The sequence below is a fragment of the Capricornis sumatraensis genome, chromosome 14 (genome assembly GCF_032405125.1).
Source record: "Capricornis sumatraensis isolate serow.1 chromosome 14, serow.2, whole genome shotgun sequence".
NCBI lineage: Eukaryota > Metazoa > Chordata > Mammalia > Artiodactyla > Bovidae > Capricornis > Capricornis sumatraensis.
Window position 1 is genome coordinate 81,573,724 of NC_091082.1, and position 22,542 is coordinate 81,596,265.

Sequence of the window (22,542 nt, forward strand, 5' to 3'; positions counted from 1 at the left end):
GCCCCACCACGACCCCACCAAGAACTGGGGTAAATGAAAGCATCAGTGGTGGGGGGAGGGAAGGGGACACACAGAGTGCCTTCACAAGCTTTCCCTTGATTCCTCCTCTCACCAGTTCTGCGAAGCGTTACCATCTGCCGTTTACAGCCAAGGAAACTCAGGCAGAAAGAGGTTAACGGACTGGTAGGAGATCATGAAAGTGAAAGTGAAAACGAAGTCACTCAGTCCTTTCCGACCCTTTGCAACCCCATGTACTATAGCCTACCAGGCTCTTCCATCCATGGGATTTTCCAGGCAAGAATATTGGAGTATGTTGCCATTTGGTAGAAGATCATAGAGATGGTAAAATGCACAGTTGGCATTTAATTCCCAGACTCACCCAGCTCTAATGGCGGGACTTGGCCACCAACACAGCTGACTGGCCTGGTTGAGCTTGTTAAGACAAAGGGCAAATTGTCCAGGGTACTGGCTGACCTCTCAGGACAAGCTGGACGAATAGGAGGGCCAGCTGCCTCAGACACACACACACGCACACACAAACGTAGTTACACTCCCTGCTCTGCTTTTTTGTTTTTTTCCAATCTTGCTCTCTCTGAGATCACCTAACATCTAGTCTTGTGTCTACACATCCCCTGGGCCTCTGTGACTCTCTCTCCTTGAGACGTACAGGCCGCCAGTTACGGTTGTAATCATAGGTCCTTAACCGGGGAATTATTCAGCTGGCAGGTATGACTTTGGTTGTTACATCCTTCCCTATCTTTTTTTGTTTGTTTGTTTGTCTGGGACAACAAAAGCAGGTCAGGCACTCAGACCTGGTTCACATTCTGGGAAGTGGATTGTGGTCCCAGCCGGCATATCTGCCTCCATTATAAGGCCATCTTGCACTGAAATTTTTTGTTTAGGCTTGGTGCAGAGCTGGGCATGTAGGAAGAGCTTATCCAATGTTTCTATCAGAAACATCTTTTCAAAATATCCACTTTTATTATATCACTCTTCTGATAAAAAACTTACAGTGGCTTCCGGTCTGCTGCCACAAGGCCATGCACACAGGGCCCCCATTCCAGCATAGAAAAGAAGGGGCATTTCATTTATACGTAGTGCTCTTCTTCCAAGGGACTCCTCTGGCTGAAGTCCCTCTCTGCTTTTTCACAACTACAGGCTCAAGCGCCAGCTCCTCTGAGCAGCTGTGCCCCGCTAGTCATTCCAGCCATCTGGAGCTTTCTTCTTGAGTTCAAGTTTCTGTGTCTGAACAAGTCTAGGCATGTGACCACAGTCTCTCTTATTCTGATACCTTATACTTCCTGGCTAATGTCTTACAAAGTGTAAACCCATCAAGTACCAAGATCACATAGCGAATGCCTTCTGTATTACCCAGAGTGCTAGCCTGATGTTAGGAATATAATAAGGATTTAAAAAAAATATTTAAATTAAATTAAATGAAAATTCTATTTTAGTCAGATCTTACGCAGGATATTATTTATCACTCTTAAATGTATGAACCCCTCGTAGGGAAGACACGTTTCTCATAAACCTCCAATATTTATTTTTATTGCGTCACTTAAGCATGTAAACATAAAACTAAGTATCAACTCCTAATAAACACTTCAGGCTCTTAAATCACTATAAAACCCAAACAGATTTATAAAGTTAATACAAATAATAGTATAAACACTGTAAAGTTTAAATTAACAGTGTAAGTTTATTGTGATGTATGATGTTTGCTAAAAGCAAATCACATCAACATCAGTGAAATGGAATTGCTCTGACCCATGTTCTTCGGCCACTCCAGTATTCTTTTCTGGAGAATCCCATGGACAGAGGAGCCTGGCGGGCTAAGTCCATGGGGTCATAAGGGTCAGACACGACGTAGTGACTAAACCACCGCCACCGCCACGTTCTTTGGAGAGCTGGAGCTTGGCATGATTCGTTTCTTACATAACTCCCCTGTGTTCAGTACATAATACAGCAAAACCTTTATTTCTTCTGCGTGGTATCAGGTCAGTGGGGATTTTTTTTAGCCAAATGGCACTGTTATTTTTAAGTCTGTTTTCTTCCTCCTACCTGAGACAAGGTCATGCTGTGCTGAAACAATTTGTCAGTGTTTGGGTTTATGTAATTACCCACAGGGTCTAGATATGCTTATGTTAATTTTTTATTATCTATGAAATAAAAAATTCAGATTAAAATAATTTATAAGAAAGTTTTTGGACCATCTATAGAATTTATCTGTAGATACCTTGTTGAGTAACACTGTCTAATGGGAGAAGAATTATTTAAAGCAGAAAATAGTGGAATTATTCTTTCCTTTCCATGGAAAGCTGTTGGCTAGAGATGCATCATCTTATTTGTTTCTGTTGCTAAATATATTACTTTAAAATTGTTACTAAAATTTGTCTTACGGACACAAAGTGACATATTTATCACAGAAAATTTAAAAGTTATTTATAAGTTTTTTCAAGAAAAAAACCCTGAAAACCTAAGAATCCACCTTGCAGAGATAACCACTGATATCCCTGCGACAGTAATACTTCTTCTATTGCTGCTAATAACATTAGCAATAGCCATAAATTGATAACTACATGCCAGCCAATATTCAAAGCACTTTGTATATACTAATTTATTTGCTCTGCAAAAAAAGCTTATGGCATAGGTACTAGCAGTATTCCTATTTTATAGTGAACTGAGACCTAAAGAGTGCTGACTGAAAAAGAAAAGCACAACCTAAAAGCTGTGAATTATTTTTTACTCAGTGGATCAAGGATTTAAGCCCAGAGGTGGCCACTCAGACAGCTCTGAGAGAGGGACTGTTCCAAAGAGGTAAGGGAGGACCCAGGATATATAGGAGACTTTGCATCAAAAACCAGGTAGTTAGAACATCAAAAGTTACTTAAAGAAAAACCAGATATCTCAGTTAATGAATTTTCTACATTTCATAATTATGAAATATTTTCATAATTCTATGGGAAAATGCAAGAGTCTGGGCTCACTGAAATTATTCCTTTGATATTTAGAGCAAGTATCCTGGTTTTTCCATCCTGAAACCTCTCAGAGTACACAGTTGGGGCAGCTGCAATGGCAGAAGGTTTGATGGCTGAAACAGTCTTTGTTTACTGACAAGAGTTTAAGTAACTTTCAAGCATATAATTACCCTAAGTTGTAGAGCATGTCTCTAACTGAGGCAGAATAAAACAATATCCAAATAAAGCAAATTAAGTCAAATATAGGATCACTTATTTTTCTTACATATACATTAAACATATTTTAGTGTTGATACCAATAATTTTATGGATATCAGAAGAGTATATTCCATTATAAAAATATATCATATTATCAACCAATATTCCATTGACAGCATTCTAGGTAAAGTTTTCAATCTTTGAGTATTTTGAGTACTATAGAAAACTTTCCATCTTTGAGTATTATAAAAAGAGTATATATAAAATTTGTATACTCAGTATTTGAGTATATAAAAAGATGAACATTCTTCGATCTTAATCTTTGAGCATATTCTTACGAGGGAAATATTTTTTATTTCTTATTTTGCTGAAGAATCTAAGAAGAAAAGAAAATGGAAATTTCAGCGTCCTCAATCTAACACTGTTGGAAGTGCTGACTTTATTCACTGGAAGAGTACTTCGTTTCACACAATGTTCAATTATATGTTTTTTTAAACACTCAATCAAAAAGTTTACTTTTCCATAGTGCTAATAGGGGCTTTTCAGCTCTAAGTACACAGGAGAATGAGCCACTATAAAATCTAGAGTAACACTTTGAAATAAGTGTCCTCAATTTTCGAACTTAAGAAGCCTCCGTTTGGTTGTTCTAAATCAGAAATCGCTGTTCCCAGTGGGTAGATGGCACTTCATTAGGTGTTTTTAAAGCTCTGTTTTAGCTGTTTATTTGGAGGAGGAAAAAGGTGTAAAGGTTTTGGACTAACCGCATATCTCTTTGCTTTTGCAAGTCCAGTTCTAATTGTTAGTCTTCAAACATTTTAATTTGTCAAAGTAATACACACACATTGTTGGAGTTAAACACTATTAAAAAAAAAAAAAAAGCTTTTGCTTTTGGTAGATGGAGGGAAGTCCCCTCTCCATCAAGTTCTACCCTCCAGAGACAACAGATTCTAACGCTTCTTTGTCGTCTTTCTTTCCCCGTCTCTTCAGTTCTCCACCTCCCGCCTCCTTCACCTCCCTCTTCTTCCTCCCCTCCGCAACCTCTTTCTCATCCTTCTCCACCTCTTTAGACTACAGTTTCTGAATACAAGGTTCTGCATATCCAAATGTATCAAATGGTCTCTAAGTTCATTTCCTATTATTTCATTCCCTGCGTCCCCTCCGCCCCTGGAAATGTTCTTTCAGGGTCTCTCTGGATTCCTGCTCCAACCTGCACTGGTTAATCTCCAAGCTGTTCACTTTTTCCTCTTTTAGAGCTCCCATTTCCTGGTTTCTGTGCTTTCTTTTTCCTTGGTTTTCTTATTTTGAAGGAACCCATCTTCTAGAGTCTTCCAAGGAAAAGGGATACTTTAGAAGCAAATTTTTTGAGACCCTACATTATTCTGTTGTCACACTTGATTCCTCATTCAGGTACATTGAGCATATTGTGCGGAAAAGCATCGCCTCTCGGAATTTGAAGGCACTGCTCCGTTTTCTTCTGACTTCTGTTGTTGCAGCTGAGATGTTCAATGTCATTCAGATCCTGGATACTTTGGATATGACTTCTTTTGTCTATCTCTGGAAGTTAATAGGTTACTTTCCTCCCTAAAGTTGAATAGTTTTATCAACTTGTGACTTGTTAAGATCTTTTGTGATTCATTGGTATTGGCATATATTTAAAATAAAAACTCCTTAATATCTGGGACTTACTAGAGTATTCATTTCTTAATTTTTTCTTCTTTCTATAATTCTCTATCAAATGTTAGATTTAGTTCATTAATCCTATTTTAAAATTTTTATGGCTCCTATTGACCATACTTTTGTGTTATCGTCCAACTTCCTTTAAGTTGTCTCAACTCAATTCTCCATTCTTCTATATAAGTTTTTACTTTAAATTACCTGTTAGGTACCTAACATCCAGGAGAATTTCTTACTCCAAGAATCTTCTTTTCCCTCTTCTTTTTCCCCTCCTCTTCCTTCCTCCCCCTCACTTTCCCTTCCCCCTCTTCCTTTTCTCCTGCAACCCTTTTTCCTCGCTCCCCTCTATCCTCTTCATAATACCATCTTCATAATATCATGACATCATATTCTTCTCTTTGGAAGTAGTATCTCCTGTCTCTCTAGGAATATTAATTATAATTTATTTTAAGTGTTCCTCCCTTTCTCTACTTTATCTATTGAGTTTCATTTTCCTTGTTTGTTTTATGTCTTTCACGTTACTTGATGCTTGACTGTCTATTTCTATTTATGATTTAAACACTACCCATTTTGTTTTAAGGTGATAGAGTTTTCTGTTTAGTTGCTAAGTCATGTCCAACTCTTTGTGACCCCATGGATTCTAGCTCACAATAGTGAAAGACAGGGAAGTCTGGTGTGCTGCAGTCCATGGGGTCTTGGACTAGTGTGATCTGCTTGAAGTCCAAGGGACTCTCAGTAGTGTTCTCTAGCACCACAGTTTGGAAGCATTGTAGGCTCCTCTGTCCATGAGATTTTCCAGACAAGAATACTGGAGTGGGTTGCCATTTCCTTCTCCAGGGGGTCTTCCAGACCCAGGGATCAAATCTGCGTCTTCTGCATTGCCAGGTAGTTCTTTATGGACCGAGCCACTGGGAAAGCCTCTTAATATAGTTTCCTAAGTTTGCCAAATAATCTTATGCATGTTTGAGGTAGGCTCTACTATAGGGTAGCCTATATTGTTGCTCGTTGTTCAGTTGTTAAGTCATGTTCGACTCTTTGGGACCCCATGGACCAAGGACACCAGGCTTCCCTGTCTTTCACTATCTCCCAGAGTTTGCTAAAACTCATGTCCACTGAGTCGGTGATGCCCTCCAACCATCTCATCCTCTGTTGCCCCCTTCTCCTCCTGCCTTCAACCTTTCCCAGCATCAGGGTATTTTCCAGTGAGTCAGCTTTTCCTATTAGGGGGCCAAAAGTACTGGAGCTTTAGCTTCATCATCAGTCCTTCCAATGAAAATTCAGGATAGATTTCTTTTAGGATTGACTGGTTTGATCTCCTTACAGTCCAAGGGACTCCCAAAAGTCTTCTTTAGCACCACAGTTTGAAAGCATCGATTTTTGGTGCTCAGCTTTCTTTATCATCCAACTCTCACATCCATACATGACTACTGGAAAAACAAAAGTCTTGACCAGATGAACCTTTTGTCAGTGGAGTGATATCTCTGCTTTTTAATACACTGTGTAGATATGTCATAGCTTTTCTTTCAAGGAGCAAACATCTTTTAATTTTGTGGTTGAAGTCACTGTCTGCAGTGATTTTGGAACCCAAGTAAATAAAATCTGTCACTGTTTCTACTTTTCCCCCTTCTCTTCGCCATGAAATGATGGGACCAGATGCCATGATCTTAGTTTCTGAGTATTGAGTTTTAAGCCTTCTTTCATATTCTCCTCTTTCACCTTCATCAAGAGGTTCTTTAGCTTCTTTTGCTTTCTGCCATTAAAGTGGTATTTTCTGAATATCTGAGGTTATTGATTTCTCTCCTAGCAATCTTGATTCCAGCTTGTGCTTCATTCAGTCCAGCATTTCTCATGATGTACTCTGCATATAAGTTAAATAAGCAGGGTGACAATATACAGCCTTGAAGTACGCCTTTCCTAATTTTCAACCAGTCCGTTGTTTCATGTCCAGTTCTTAACCTGCATACAGGTTTCTCAAGAGAGAGACAAGGTGGTCTGGTATCCCCATCTCTTTAAGAATTTTCCAGTTTGTTGTGACCCACACAGTCAAAGACTTCAACATAGTCAATGAAGCAGAAGTAGATATTTTTCTGGAATTCCCGTGCTTGTGCTATGATCCAACAGTTGCTGGCAATTTGATCGATGGTTCTTCTGCCTTTTTAAAATCCAGTTCGTACATCTGGAAGTTTTCCTTTCGCATACTAATGAAACCTAGCTTGAAGGAGTTTGAACATTACTTTGCTAGCATGTGTTCTATATTAAGAAACATCACATCATAGTATCTGTGTGTTTCATTTTGAGTCTGTAGACACTCCCCAAAGGAGGTTCTTCCCTGCCATGGGTAACATAGAAGTAGCTGAGTGGCTGGGCAGAATAAGGACAATGATGCAGATTTAAAACAGAATTTCCACCAATCTTCCTGATTTATACTCCACATCTTATTCCAATTCATTTTATTTGATGTCTATGATTCTGAACTTTTTTTGTGTTTCCTTTGGGTAAAGCAGCTTGCCCCACTGGTTGCCCTATCTCTGTTCAACTGAGTTTTAAATGTATTACTATTTATTCATCACTTCTGATTTTCACATATTCTACTTGTGAGTTACAAGTGTCCTGCATTCATTAAATGCAGAATTTATGTGTCTCCTTCTTTTGTGTTGACACTTGACATCTTTATCCACTTAAATCTAAAATACCCTCCTAGTTTTTTAATCTATTTTTTAATTGGAAGAACACCGCTTTACAGTGTTATCCTTGTTTCCGCCATATGACAATGCACATCGGCCATAATTATACATATATCCCCTCCCTCCTGAACCTCTCTCCCCTCCGTTTGACCCCATGCCTGTCGCTCATCACAGAGCACCAGGATGCGCTCCCTGTATTATATAACCACTTCTCACCAGTTATCTTTTTCCACATAGTTGTGTACGTATGTTGATGCTGCTTTCTCCATTCGTCCTCCTCTCTCCTTTCCCCAGTGTGTCCACAGTCCTATTCTTTATGTCTATGTCTCCACTCCTTCCCTCCAAATAGATTCATCAGCACCACTTTTCTAGAATCCATATATCTGCAATGATACTCTATTTGATTTTCTCTTTCTCATTTACTTCACTCTGTGTAACAGGCTCTAGGTTTATCCACCTCACTAGTACTGACTCAAATTTGTTCTTTTAACAACAGACTGGTTCCAAATAGGAAAAGGAGTAATTCAAGGCTGTATATTGTCACCCTGCTTATGTAACTTCTATGCAGAGTACATCATGAGAAACACTGGGCTGGAAGAAACACAAGCTGGAATCAAGATTGCCAGGAGAAATATCAATAACCTCAGATATGCAGATGACACCACCCGTATGGCAGAAAGTGAAGAGGAACTAAAAAGCCTCTTGATGAAAGTGAAAGAGGAGAGTGAAAACGTTGGCTTAAAGCTCAACATTCAGAAAACGAAGATCATGGCATCTGGTCCCATCACTTCATGGGAAATAGATGGGGAAATAGTGGAAACAGTGTCAGACTTTATTATTTTGGGCTCCAAAATCACTGCAGATGGTGACTGCAGCCACGAAATTAAAAGATGCTTACTCCTTGGAAGAAAAGTTATGATCAACCTAGATAGCGTGTTGAAAAGCAGAGACATTCCTTTTCCAACAAAGTTCCATCTAGTCAAGGCTATGGTTTTTCCAGTGGTCATGTGTGGATGTGAGAGCTGGATGTGAAGAAGGGTGAGCACTGAAGAACTGATGCTTTTGAACTGTGGTGTTGGAGAAGACTCTTGAGAGTCCCTTGGACTGCAAGGAGAGCCAACCAGTCCATTTTGAAGGACATCAGCCCTGGGGTTTCTTTGGAAGGACTGATGCTAAAGCTGAAACTCCAGTACTTTGGCCACCTCATGCGAAGAGTTGACTCATTGGAAAAGACTTTGATGCTGGGAGGGATTGGGGGCAGGAGGAGAAAGGGATGACAGAGGATGAGATGGTTGGGTGCCATCACCAACTCGATGGACGTGAGTCGGAGTGAACTCAGGGAGCTGGTGATGGGCAGGGAGGCCTGGTGTGCTGAGATTCATGGGGTTGCAAAGAGTCGGACTGAGTGACTGAACTGAACTGAATATTCCGTTGTGTATATGACCACATCATCTTTATCCACTCATCTGTTGATGGACGTCTAGGCTGCTTCCATGTCCTGGCTATTGTAAATAGTGCTGCTATGAATGTTGGGGTACATGTATCTTTCTCAGTTATGATTTTCTCAGAGTGTATGCCCAGTAGTGGGATTGCTGGGTCATATGGTGGTTTTATTCCTAGTTGTTTTTTTTTAGGAGTCTCTTACTGTTCTCCATAGTGGCTGTATCAATTTACATTCCTACCAACAGTGTGGAAGGGTTCTCTTTTCTCCACATCTTCTCCAACATTTATTATTTGTAGATTTTTTGATGATGGCCATTCTGACTGGCATAAGGTGATGCCTCATTGTAGTTTTGATTTCATTTCTCTAGTACTTAGTGATCTTGAGCACATTTTCATGTATCTATCGGCCATCTGTTCTCTTATTTTTAAAAGCTTCTTTAAAAGTAAAATACACACCTATTAAGAGGATGCATTTAGGTTAGAACTAGTGGTCTTTTAGAGTTGAGACCGCTAGACCACTATAAAGAATCCACACAAAGACTAGAATGATCAATGACTTAGTGAGATTTTTTTTTTTTTGAGAATTACTCTATGAGATAAAATTCCTTAGTTTTACCTAAAATTTCCTCCTAGAGTATTTCTCTGTACCCTATCATTATGTGTATGACTTCACCTGCTAAAGTCTATGTTTAAATACTGTGTTCTCCATGAAGCCATCTCTGATCATCATAGCTAATAATAATCTTTCCATTCTCTGAAATATACAGCATTTGATGTATCATTTTCTTATACTGGTTATTTATATTTACATATTTACCCAGAATTGTAATTATGTTTACATATCTCCAGCAGGAGCATTTTTACATGAATTCTTAACTCCCTTTATCCTTGAGGATTGGATTCATATCTGTTTCTCTTTGAAGAGCTCATGGCTCCTAACATAGTGCCTAGGAAAGAGCATGTACACAGTTAATGCTGAACAAATGTGTGAAAGTATAGATGGCACAACAATCTATGCTTTTGGAAAAATAGAAGGCACATTTTGAGGTTTTGCATTTTGCTATAATTAGGAAATTTAACCCAGAATGGATCAAGTGCACTTCTTACCTGTAACTTTCTGTATATTCTGAAATTTGAGCAGGAACTACGATAGTTCTTTCTGTATCACATTTGCTGTATCGCAAATGTTCCTCTGAAGTTCTTCACTGGGGTTGTTACCTTCTTAGGAATAATCATATCAAGGAGTTGGCCAGCTTCTTCTAAAAAATTGCTTTAGGCACAACTTGTCTTTTTTGCCTTCCTGCTGGACCCTCTTCTTCACCTTTGTGCAGTGATCAAGTACCCAGAACAGTCTTGGGAGTGCCAATTGAATAATGAGAAAAAGTGTAATGTCTTAACAGACATAGGTTTGAACATTGCCTTTACCGCTATGGGCTGGGCAATCCTGGACAAGTGAGCAAATCTTTCATCATGTAAACATCCACTTGTACAAAATGAAGAAAACATTATCCTCCACAAGACGGCCATCAAGGTGAAACAGATAACATATATAAAGTCCTTAGAACACAGGAGACATGGGACACAAGTTCAGAATCCCTTTCCATGCCCCTACTTTTTAAGGAACAAAACGTGTAAGGAAACACGATTCAGAAAGTTGAAGCAAGGCAAAGAAAACCAACTTTTCCCAACCTTCGCTGGAAGTCTTTCAAGACTGTTTGAAGGGAGCAAGTAAACTTTTGTTTGTTACCTTTTGTTTGTTACCCACTTTCAAAGTTTATCTTATCATAGGATGTGAGAATATGTATTTTCAGGGCATCTGTTCTAAATAAATTATCTCTGTGTTTGTCTTTTTTAAGTTGGTGCAGCCCTAGATGATGGAGGGAGAAAGGAAAACTTTGTACCAGTAGAGAGATTGAGGTGTGGGCTCTGGGATTATGGGACCATTTCAAAAGCTACCCAGAATATCAGAGTGCTTGGGGAAGCAGTTCTTGACAAGATAAGTCTAGCTTGTGATTAAATCTGCCAGACTCCCTCCTGCCTTCCAAGATATTTTCAGACACTTGCCAGTCATGTGTTCTAGCGTGTATATTTTATTTTCTGCATGAAGGTGTGGAATGGATTACTGTCCTTTCATAAAACTCTATGGCAGCCCTAGAAAAATCCATCCCGCCATATTTCCATGAGTTGATGCTATTGACTATTGGGGTGTTCCTGTCGGCTCAGACAGTTAAGAATCTGCCTGCAATGCAGGATACCCAGGTTCAGTCCTTGGTTTGGGAAGATCCCCTGGAGAAAGACATGGCAACCCACTCTAGTGTGCTTGCCTAGAGAATCCCACGGACAGAGGAGCCTGGCGGGCTATAGTACTTGGGGTTGCAAACGTTAGACATGACTGAGCGACTAACACACACAATATACTTATGCGTCTTCTTGTTTTTGTCCCAAGGTCAAGCCAATTACTCTTTGACAAATGGCAGAAGTGAAATGCTACTTTATAACAACAGAGTCTGTCAAAATCAGGGGGAAGCTGAGGACCCTTCCTTCTAATAATTCATTAGTGAAACACATAGCATGCTCTTTGGGAAGGGAGGAAAGTACTTCCACTCAGATGTCACAAAGGCGAAGTGATATTTCCTGCTGCCCGCTATGTACAAGGGGCTGAGCCTAAACTATCTGAGGTCATCTGCCCACTGATCCTGAGGGAGGTGCCAAGTACTTTCATTTTCAAAATAAAGTAGCTCGACAAGGTGTAAATTTCCATAATGTGATAGAAATCATTAGGAATCAAGACAGGGACTCAGCCTGTTCTTTTCTGATTATGCATACATACCTCATTTTATTGCTTTTCTCGTTATGACACTTCATACATATGGTGGGTTTTTTGAAGTTAGAGGTTGGTGAACCTTTGTTTTCAAAAATACTTTTTAAATCTATGTATTTCTTTATATTTTTTTAAAGATTCAGTTCAAATTCAGTCTCTCAGTCATGACTGACTCTTTACGACCCCATGGACTGCAGCACGCCAGGCCTCCCTGTCCATCACCAGCTCCCGGAGTTTACTTTCCATTTATAGTCATAAAATATTGGCTATGTTCCCCATGTTCTGCTGTACAGTACATCCATCTCCCACTTCTCTGCCTCTTTATTTCCCCTCTTCCCCTCCCCACTGGCAAGCCCTAGTTTGTGCTCTGTATCTGTGAGGCCGCGTGAGGCTGCTTCTTTTTGTTATACTCACCAGTTGGTTGTATTTTTTAGATTTCACGTATAAGTGATATCATACAGGACTGAAGGTTTATGGCAACCCTGCATCAAGCAAGTTTATTGGCAACGCTTCTCCAACAACGCTGGCTCCTTTATGTCTCTGTGTCACATTTGGGTGATTCTCACAATATTTCAAACTACTTATTATATTTGTTATGGTGGTCTGTGATCAGTGATCACCGGTGTCACTACTACAACTCGCTGAGGCTCAGATGATGGCTAGCATTTTTTTTAGCAATAAAGCATTTTTAATTAAGGACTGTGCATTATTTTTTTAGACATAATGCTATTGCACATTTAAGTTATGGTATAGTATAAACATTATAAACGCTCGGAGAAGGCAATGGCAACCCACTCCAGTATTCTTGCCTAGAGAATCCCTTGGACAGAGGAGCCTGGTGGGCTGCTGTCCATGGGGTCGCACAGAGTTGGATACGACTGAAGCGACTCGGCATGCAAGCATGCATGCATACATAGTATAAACGTAACTTTTATATGCACTGGGACACCAAAAGTTTGTGTGACTCTCTCCAAACCAGTTTGTGATGTTTGCTTTACAGCTGTTGTTGGCAATCAAACCTTCTGTATCCTGAGTTCTGCCTGTATTGTGCTCCCTTCCAGGATGGGATGGACCAGATAGATCCATAGAAAAACTGTCAAAGGTTTAAAGTTAGGTGTGAACTTCAGGTGTCTATCATTCCTACAGCTCATTGTCCTCTTGCTGCCCCTGGGATTGGACACCTCCTCACCAGCCTCTTTCTTCTTCCTGAAAGCTGAGTTGCACCCACAGTTCATTAATAGTGTAGAACGAGGTTTTCTGTCTTCATTTTCTCGTCTACCTCTGCACAAGAAAAATACATCTTCTCCTTGAGAGAAAAGAGAGCATTGTCACCATCTGGTCTGATTCCAGAGTCACCGTGCTGCAGGAATGAAGAGCCAGACCTCCCCAGGATTCCGTTTGCCATCATGTGGCTCCTATCACTGCAGCCGTGGAGCACCAAGGAGATAAAATCGCCTCTCGGCAAGGAATCTAGGAGGCCAGCCTAGGCTTAGCAGTCCTTCCCTGTCTGGAGTCACAGCCACGTGAAGCCACTTCTCTCGTTCTTTCTCTCAGACCAAACCTTAGAGGCTGCTGGCCAGAGGCACACGCCAAACAAGTTCAACCACACTGTTTAGCTGCTGGTGGCAGAGTTAAAATTTTTCTCTCTCAACCTTTGGAAAACTCCAAATCCTGGACATAAGTGCCAAGCTGGCAGATGTGGTTTTCTGTGGTCCAAGCTAGGCTTCAGTAATGGATATAGAGCATCAGCTTCTCTTTTCTGGTTATCTTGAGCCAGGCATTGGCACAAGGCAGTATTGCCAAACAAATGGCATTTTTGTGCCATTTGCGAAAATTGACTCCCCTAATTAACTTACTCATACAAATGCACTCAGGATAAAGACATTAGGATGATTACCTAGAAAATTACTACGTTGGTAGAATCCCTCATGCCCCCTTTTGCCTCTTAAATGTGCCAAGAACAAAAATCGCTCTGATGACATTGTTAGATCGCATAGAGCAAATAACTGATGAATGAAAGGATGGCGCCTCATGTTGGCTCCTTTAACCCTAATTTTAGCTCATGGATTCTGCTCAGCGTGGGGTAGCCAAGAAATGATTTTCTCCTTCCAGAGGGGAGCACTGGTGAAGATCAGAATAACTTCTTGGTGTGTATTCAAGCACCTTTTCCAGCGCTAGGCTACACAGCAATTACAGCTAAATGAGTTTTGTATCAATTAGGACTGCTAGGAGGGTACTCTGGGGGGACTAGCAGGAGGCCTACATTTCAGAAACAAGAGGTTATAAAATTTCATTTGTTTATCCAGCTTCCAAATGCAGCTTTATTATTTTCCTTTATGAACCTAGGAATCTTCACCTAGAGCCTCAGCAATATGAAACATTTCTGGCCCTGGGGGAATTTTACTTCCTCTTTTTGAAATAGTCTGTGTATAAGGTGTTGGTCATTCTCATCAGAAATCAAAGATTTCTGGAAAATATCCACCTTTTTTGTGGTTTCACTTCTTTTTACTATAGCGTGTGTGTGTGTGTGTGTGTGTGTGTGTGTGTGTGTGTGTGTGTGTGTGTGTGTTAGTCACCCAGTCGTGTCCGATGCTTTGCAACCCCACGGACTGTAGCCCACCAACTTCCTCTCTCCATGGAATTCTCTAGGCAAGAATATTGGAGTGGGTTGCCATTCCTTTCTCTGCGGGGATCTTTCCAAACCAGGGATTGAACCCCGGTCTCCCACACTGCAGGCAGATTCTTTACCATCTGAGCCACCAGCGAGCTACATCATGTGAGTAGGTAACTACTGAAATAAAATGTATAATTTCCCAAATTGTGTTCTGTGTTCTTTGGTAGATCAGCATGGAGAGAAGTCAGAAGATGTGAGGTATGGTTCTTGTCATTGGTATATGGATGTAATGGTGTGTGCGTCCTGCAAAAACTAGAGATAAATTTGTATTCTGAGTTCAAATGAATGGTTTTTAACTCTGCTGCACATTAGATTCATCTAGTGAGTTTTTAGAAGTGCCAATGTCTGAGCCCCAACTTAGACCAGTTAAGTTAATCTCCCTGGAAGGTGGAGTCAAGATATCTCAGAAGCCCCCCAGAAGATATTAGTCAGCCAGGGCTGAGAACCAATCATTCATTACTTTCATAAATATGTATTCATCACCTACTATATGCTAGGCCCTATTCTAGAGGCTGGCGATGTAGCAGTGAACAAATCAGACAAAAGCCTCTGCCTTTATAGAGCTTATATGCTAGCAGGTTTTGACTGACAACAAATAAATCAATAGCATTCATGGTATACAAGCCTGTGAAAAATGCTAAGTAGAAAAATCAAAGAAGGAAGGGAAACATCCCTTATGCGAGGGGAGGCATTGAAACATTTGCAGGGTATCCAAGTGTCCTCTCCTGAGAACACGATATTGCACAAAGGCCAGGAGGAGGTGGGCAAGAGCCTCTGAGCAGAGGGAACAGCGAATGCAAGTCCTAGAAGTGGAGTACGGCTGTTTCAGGAAAAGCACGGGTGCTAAAGCGCCTGTGAATTACTGGTCTAAGCTAATAAAATCCACCCAATAGCTACAAGATGAACTACTTGTGGGAGTGAACCAGAAGACTGTGTATAAATGTGTGACTGGTAACTTTGAAGGTATTCTGAACTATACGGCTAGAATCTTAAGGAAGCAGGCAGTGACGTGATGACAAGGTAGTAAGGGAAGCCCCAAGAATACTGGCGTCGGTTGCCGTGTCTTTCTCCAGAGGATCTTCCCAACCCAGGGACTGAGCCAGAGTCTCCTGCATTTCAGGCAGAGTCTTTAGCTGAGCCACCAGGGAAGCCCAAACTGATGTGAGTTGTATTCCATTTGAGGATTTCCTGGTGGCTCAGCCGGTAAAGAATCTCCCTGCAATGTGAGAGACCTGGGTTCCATATCTAGGTCTGAAAGACCTCCTGGAGAAGGGAATGGCAACCCACTCCAGTATTTTTGCCTGGAGAATCCCATGGACAGAGGAACCTAGCAGGCTATAATCCATAGGATTGCAAAGAGTCAGACACGACTGAACAACCAACACGTAACACTTCATATTCCATTTTAGCCTATTTGGGAAGGGCAGGGGGAGTAGGAAATAGATCAATCTAGAGAAATAAGGCAGCGAAAGGAAGCAAGGGTAACAAAGGTCCTCTACACACCAGTGAGTGGGGGGAGGGTACGAGGATGCCATGTGTCTGGAGAGGTCATGGCAAGTGTGTGGTTAACATTTGAATCACATAACTGACAATCATCATTGCTAGTCAATGTTCTGCAGGCCAACAAAATAATTTTGGGAGGGAGGGCTTCACTTTATATGCTGATCTCTAGGTCTACCCATGTTGCTACAAGTGGTATCATTGCATTCTTTTTTGTGGCTGAGTAATAGTCCATTACTTTGCCAATAAAGATCCGTCTAGTCAAGGCTATGGTTTTTCCAGTGGTCAGTGTGAGAGTTGGACTGTGGAGAAAGCTGAGTGCTGAAGAATTGATGCATTTGAACTGTGGTGTTGGAGAAGACTCTTGAGAGTCCCTTGGACTGCAAGGAGATCCAACCAGTCCATTCTGAAGGAGATCAGCCCTGGGATTTCTTTGGAAGGAATGATGCTGAAGCTGAAACTCCAGTACTTTGGCCACCTCATGCAAAACGTTGACTCATTGGAAAAGACTCTGATGCTGAGAGGGATTGGGGGCAGGAGGAGAAGGGGACGACTGAGGATGAGATGGCTGGATGGCATCACAGACTCGATGGACGTGAGTCTGAGTGAACTCCGGGAGTTGGTGATGGACAGGGAGGCCTGGCGTGCTGCGATTCATGGGGTCGCAAAGAGTCGGACACGACTGAGTGACTGAACTGAACTGAATATTCCATTGTATATACATACCACATCTTCTTTATCTGTTCATTTGGCAATGGCCATTTAAGTTGCTTCCATATCTTTACCACATTTAGTGAAGTTAGTCAGACAGAAAAAGACAAGTAACATAGATACCATTTCTATGTGGAATGTAAATAAATAACACAGATGAACTTGTTTACAAAATAGAAATAGACTCACAAACATAGAAAACAAACTTATGGATACAAAAGAGGATAGTAGGAAATGGAGGTGATAAATTAGGAATTTAGGATTAACATATATACACTACTGCTTATAAAATAGCTAAACAATAAAGACATACTGTGTAGCATAGGGAACAACAAGGACATGCTGTATAGCCCATGTATAGCATATTATACTTAATATCATATAATAATCTACAGTAGAATATAATCTGAAAAAGGATACATACGTATGTATGAAAATGAATCGATTTGCACACACTTGAAATTAACACAACATTGTAAATTAACTATACTTCAAAAAATTAATAGTAAAGGGACACTTGAAGAAAAACTTGGCTTCTAATATATCTAGCACATAGGGAATGATTGGGTTGATGAGCCAGTATGAACACATAGCTAGCTTAACTGTACTTCTTATGAAACATAAGGGAATGACAAGTGATATTCTAGTTATCAGTCTCGGTAAACTTTGTATGAGCTCGTTTCCCCTGAGTTACATCACTCCAGTATTAAATACTGAGAAGGTAGACTCAGAGCCTGTGGATGTGAGATGGTGAATTTGGGGTAAGAAAATGCTTCTTTCTTGGACCTCTCAGGCCCCCTCCCTGCTGACCTCTCTAGCTTTTGTTTTTTGATTGCCATGTGACACATTTTCTATCCAAAACAGCAACACCCTGTTCAACCCCTATTTGCTGCCTGGCTGTTGTTTTTACACAGCATAAATCAGAATAATACCTAATATCTTACTTATCTTTTCTAGCTGACAAGAAAATCAGATGTGATAAAATACTTTGATTTAAGGTGCTAAAAATGTGCACAATAAGATGTTTTATTATTAACAATGATAAGATTCAGTTCAGTTCAGTCACTGAGTCGTGTCCGACTCTTTGCTACCCCATGAATCGCAGCACGCCAGGCCTCCCTGTCCATCACCATCTCCCACAGTTCACTCAGACTCACATCCATCGAGTCTGTGATGCCATCCAGCCATCTCATCCTAGGTCGTCCCCTTCTCTTCCTGCCCCCAATCTCTCCCAGCATCAGAGACTTTTCCAATGAGTCAACTCTTCTCATGAGGTGGCCGAAGTACTGGAGTTTCAGCTTTAGCATCATTCCTTCCAAAGAAATCCCAGGGCTGATCTCCTTCAGAATGGACTGGTTGGATCTCCTTGCAGTCCAAGGGACTCTCAAGAGTCTTCTCCAACACCACAGTTCAAAAGCATCAATTCTTCGGTGCTCAGCCTTCTTCACAGTCCAACTCTCACATCCATACATGACCACTGGAAAAACCATAGCCTTGACTAGACGGACCTTAGTCAGCAAAGTAATATCTCTGCTTTTGAATATACTATCTAGGTTGGTCATAACTTTTCTTCCAAGGAGTAGGCATCTTTTAATTTCATGGCTGTAGTCACCATCTGCAGTGATTTTGGAGCCCCCCAAAATAAAGTCTGACACTGTTTCCACTGTTTTCCCATCTATTTCCCATGAAGTGATGGGACCAGATGCCATGATCTTTGTTTTCTGATTGCTGAGCTTTAAGCCAACTTTTTCCCTCTCCTCTTTCACTTTCATCAAGAGGGTTTTTAGCTCCTCTTCACTTTCTGCCATAAGGGTGGTGTCATCTGCATATCTGAGGTTATTGATATTTCTCCCGGCAATCTTGATTCCAGCTTGTGTTTCTTCCAGTCCAGCATTTCTCATGATGTACTCTGCATAGAAGTTAATTAAGCAGGGTGACAATATATGGCCTTGATGTACTCCTTTTCCTATTTGGAACCAGTCTGCTGTTCCATGTCCAGTACTAACTGTTGCTTCCTGACCTGCATATGGATTTCTCACGAGGCAGGTCAGGTGGTCTGGTATTCCCATCTCTTTCAGAATTTTCCACAGTTTATTGTGATCCACAGTCAAAGGCTTTGGCATAGTCAATAAAGCAGAAATAGATATTTTTCTGGAACTCTCTTGCTTTTTCCATGATCCAGTGCATGTTGGCAATTTGATCTCTGGTTCCTCTGCCTTTTCTAAAACCACCTTGAACATCTGGAAGTTCATGGTTCACGTATTGTTGAAGCCTGGCTTGGAGAATTTTGAGCATTACTTTACTAGCATGTGAGATGAGTGCAATTGTGTGGTAGTTTGAGCATTCTTTGGCATTGCCTTTCTTTGGGATTGGAATGAAAACTGACCTTTTCCAGTCCTGTGGCCACTGCTGAGTTTTCCAAATTTGCTGGCATATTGAGCGCAGCACTTTCACAGCATCATCTTTCAGGATTTGAAACAGCTCAACTGGAATTCCATCACCTCCACTAGCTTTGTTCATAGTGATGCTTTCTAAGGCCCACTTAACTTCACATTCCAAGATGTCTGGCTCTAGGTGAGTGATCACATCATCATGATTATTTGGGTCGTGAAGATCTCTTTTGTACAGTTCTTCCATGTATTCTTGCCACCTCTTCTTAATATCTTCTGCTTCTGTTAGGTCCATATCATTTCTGTCCTTCATCTTTGCATGAAATGTTCCCTTGGTATCTCTAATTTTCTTGAAGAGATCTCAAGTCTTTCCCATTCTGTTGTTTTCCTCTATTTCTTTGCATTGATCACTGAGGAAGGCTTTCTTATCTCTTCTTGCTGTTCTCTGGAACTCTGCATTCAGATGCTTATATCTTTCCTTTTCTCCTTTGCTTTCCGCCTCTCTTCTTTTCACAGCTATTTGTAAGGCCTCCTCAGACAGCCATTTTGCTTTTTTGCATTTCTTTTCCATGGGGATGGTCTTGATCTGTGTCTCTTATACAATGTCAGGAACCTCATTCCGTAGTTCATCAGACACTCTATCTATCAGATCTAGTCCCTTAAATCTATTTCTCACTTCCACTGTATAATCATAAGCAGCTGCGAGCCAGTGCACTAAGCGCGGCCGAGAGGAGCTACCCTACGTCCGAGGTCAGGGGCGGCCAGGAGGAGCTACCTCGAGCCCGAGGTCAGCGGCGGCCAGGAGGAGACACCCCGCGGCCGAGGTCAGGGGCAGCCGGGAGAAGCCACCTCGCGCCCGAGGCCAGAGGCGGCAGCTGGGAGGAGCAACCCGAGGAGCGGCGGCTGCGCAGGCACAGGAGGGCCTAGAGGAGCTATCCCACGTTGAAGGTAAGGAACGGCGGCGGTAAGGAGATACCCCTCGTCCAAGGTAAGGAGCAGCGGCTGTGGTTTGCTGGAGCAGCCCTGAAGAGATACCCCACGCCCAAGCTAAGAGAAACCCAAGTAAGATGGTAGGTGTTGCAAGAGGGCATCAGAGGGCAGACACACTGAAACCATACTCACAGAAAACTAGTCAATCTAATCACACTAGGACCACAGCTGTGTCTAACTCAATGAAACCAAGCCATGCCTGTGGGGCAACCCAAGACGGGCAGATCATGGTGGAGAGGTCTGACAGAGTGTGGTCCACTGGAGAAGGGAATGGCAAGCCACTTCAGTATTCTTGCCTTGAGAACCCCATGAACAGTAGGAAAAGGCAAAATGATAGGATACCAAAAGAGAAACTCCCCAGGTCATTAAGTGCCCAATATGCTACTGGAGATCAGTGGAGAAATAACTCCAGAAAGAATGAAGGGATGGAGCCAAAGCAAAAACAACATCCAGCTGTCAATGTGACTGGTGACAGAAGCAAGATCTGATGCTGTAAAGAGCAATATTGCATAGGAACCTGGAATGTCAGGTCCATGAATCAAGGCAAATTGGAAGTGGTCAAACAGGAGATGGCAAGGGTGAACGTTGACATTCTAGGAATCAGCGAACTAAAATGGACTGGAATGGGTGAATTTAACTCAGATGACCATTATATCTACTATTGCGGGCAGGAATCCCTCAGAAGAAATGGAGTAGCCATCATGGTCAACAAAAGAGTCCAAAATGCAGTACTTGGATGCAATCTCAAAAATGACAGAATGATCTCTGTTTGTCTCCAAGGCAAACCATTCAATATCACAGTTATCCAAGTCTATGCCTCAACCAGTAATGCTGAAGAAGCTGAAGTTGAACGGTTTTATGAAGACCTACAAGACCTTTTAGAACTAACACCCAAAAAAGATGTCCTTTTCATTATAGGGGAGTGGAATGCAAAAGTAGGAAGTCAAGAAACACCTGGAGTAACAGGCAAATTTGGTCTTGGAATGCAGAATGAAGCAGGGCAAAGACTAATAGAGTTTTGCCAAGAAAATGCACTGGTCATAGCAAACACCCTCTTCCAACAACACAAGAGAAGACTCTACACATGGACATCACCAGATGGTCAACACTGAAATCAGATTGATTATATTCTTTGCAGCCAAAGATGGAGAAGCTCTATACGGTCAACAAAAACAAGACCAGGAGCTGACTGTGGCTCAGATCATGAACTCCTTATTACCAAATTCAGACTCAAATTGAAGAAAATAGGGAAAACCGCTAGAGCATTCAGGTATGATAAGAGTACATCTAGGTAAACGAAGAGTTAAAAATCTGATAAAGCCACCTGGTATTTACCAGTTGATTAGATTCACTGTCTCGTGTAGATAAGTATATTTATTTAAAAACTAACTTTATGTGTATAGTTACATACAAAAATGTTTAAAAAGTTAGTATATCAAAATATAAGTAGTGGCTATATCTTGATAACAGGATTTTAAATTACTTTTTTCTTTTCTTGTGAATACAGCTATATTTTATATTCATTTTATAGAAATATTCATATACCATTATATATAACATATCTGCATTAAAATATTGATATAATCATATGATATGTTTGTTAATATATAATTCTATTCTATATTGTACTGCATATAATTATATTATTTTGTATATAATTGCCTGTTGTTTAGTTGCTAAGTCATGTCATACTCTTTTGTGACCCCCATGAACCATAGCCCCACCAAACTCTGTCCATGGGGTTTCCCAGGCAAATATACAGGAGTGAGTAGCCATTTCCTTCTCTGGGGGATCTTCCTGACCCACATCCATGCCTCCTGCATTGCAGAGAGAGTCTTTACCAACTAAGCCACCAGGAAAGCCAATAGAATTATAATTATATACAATTAATTATATTATATAATATTATATAGTTAATGAAGATATGACTATTAAATTATTAAAATAATATTGAATATATCATATCTTTATATTTGAAATATTCAATAATACCTATTTTGAAGATGAAACAAAAGTTACTTTTAATAGACCTCACTCAGCTTTTTATGTAGTTATTGAATAAATGACATCCTTGGTAACAGGCACGGTATGAGGGTTGTGAATCATAGTTTTCCTATGTCAGTCTATAAGAGCAGTATCCCAGAGCTCTGAAAAATGTGACCCAGCCCACCTTTTGAACACAGTACCCAACTCAGGCTGTGGGGGTGTTTCAGAGCCATGCTTCTACTCAGAGGTTTCCAACAGATGTCCTGCGTTCTTTTTTTTTGCAAAAATCAACAGTTCTTACAGAGGAAAACAAAGGGCAGCATTAGAACCAAGATAAGGAAATGTGAATGAGGAAGTCAGTAAAGCTTTCCTGACTTCAGCTAAGGAATAACTAACGGAAGAACTTGGTTCAAAGAAAATCAGTTGCTTCTCTTCTAGGAACTTCTCTTGCTGGGACACAGTCCCGCTGCTCATGCAGCCTGGGAGAATGAGT